Source organism: Lytechinus variegatus, chromosome 2 (genome assembly GCF_018143015.1).
Source record: "Lytechinus variegatus isolate NC3 chromosome 2, Lvar_3.0, whole genome shotgun sequence".
Lineage (NCBI taxonomy): Eukaryota > Metazoa > Echinodermata > Echinoidea > Temnopleuroida > Toxopneustidae > Lytechinus > Lytechinus variegatus.
Genome location: NC_054741.1, coordinates 23,958,872 through 23,960,106, shown reverse-complemented (window position 1 = coordinate 23,960,106; position 1,235 = coordinate 23,958,872).

Below are 1,235 nucleotides of genomic sequence, written 5' to 3'. Positions count from 1 at the left end.
GATGCTTCGCAGACTTTCGTCGTTTAAACTTTGATATCAATCATCAATGGTATCATGGATGTGTAGCAGATTTAGATTAGAAGCAAACAAGCAGACCTATTAGTATATCCTCCAAGCGTTATCAGATCTTCCGAAGAAACAACCGCCAGGAGCAAGGGGGACATTTTTGTCGTGTGATAACTGACGCAGTGTACAAACAAGCGCCTCGCTGGCAGAGAGTTTTAATACAGACGATAAATGCTTGATGGATAATGAGATGCTCGCAGTGCAATACTAGTATGTATGTGAAACAGGATTGGGTAGCAACGTCATACGCATTGCCTAGCTACGGCCTTGGATACCGTGCTCGCTGAGTAGTGTCGCCTGTCGGGCTGTACTGTGCCTGGGTTATCAACGGCGCCATGGTTTTGCTGATTGCTCGTTCGTTGATCTCTGTGGTCGATGCGCGCGCAACTGGATCGCATCATCTTGGTGGTTATAGCATCTCATCTCAAATTATTTCTTTCTTTTATGCTATCAACATGTATACCTGAATAGTCTCGTACAGTCTGTCCGACTTTGTAATCACCGGTCACATGTGAAAAGAGAGACGGAATGAACAAATGAATGGTTCAGAAGCCTCCGCTTTATCAGGGGCCCTAGTTAAAAAAAAATCTTCCCTGATTTCAAGGAAATTAAAATTGTTGGGAGTCAATGATGTCATAAACTAACATGATATTTTCCACGCTATTTTATGAAAATGGTGATTGATTTATTTACGTTATTTATTTATTTGTTTACTTAAAGCAATAAACAAAATGACAAGATTTATCAAAATATATCGCCGTTATTATAACGAATAAGTCGATTAGTAACAATCAAATTATTGATAATTTACATAACAAAATGTAATATAAATAAAAAATGGGTTACATGATCGGAACACTCGCTTGCACATGGAATTCAAGTGTCTGTATTGTGAACTGAGCAAAATGTTAATACGTCATAATTTTTTATTTTCATTTTGCAGCTGATTTTTTGATGCCATATTATACTTGCTCCATTAGCTTAATGATGTGATCACGCTCGTGATGATCATGATGTTGCTTGAAAGCTGTCAGAAAGCTGAAAGCTTGTCGGAGAGAGAGAGAGAAAAAAGCTTGACTCGGGATAATCGCACCTTCCAATCTCACTCTGACAGCTCAAGTGTTACTGCGCCATCACGCACCAACACTCATCTATCTCGAAAGCGTGAA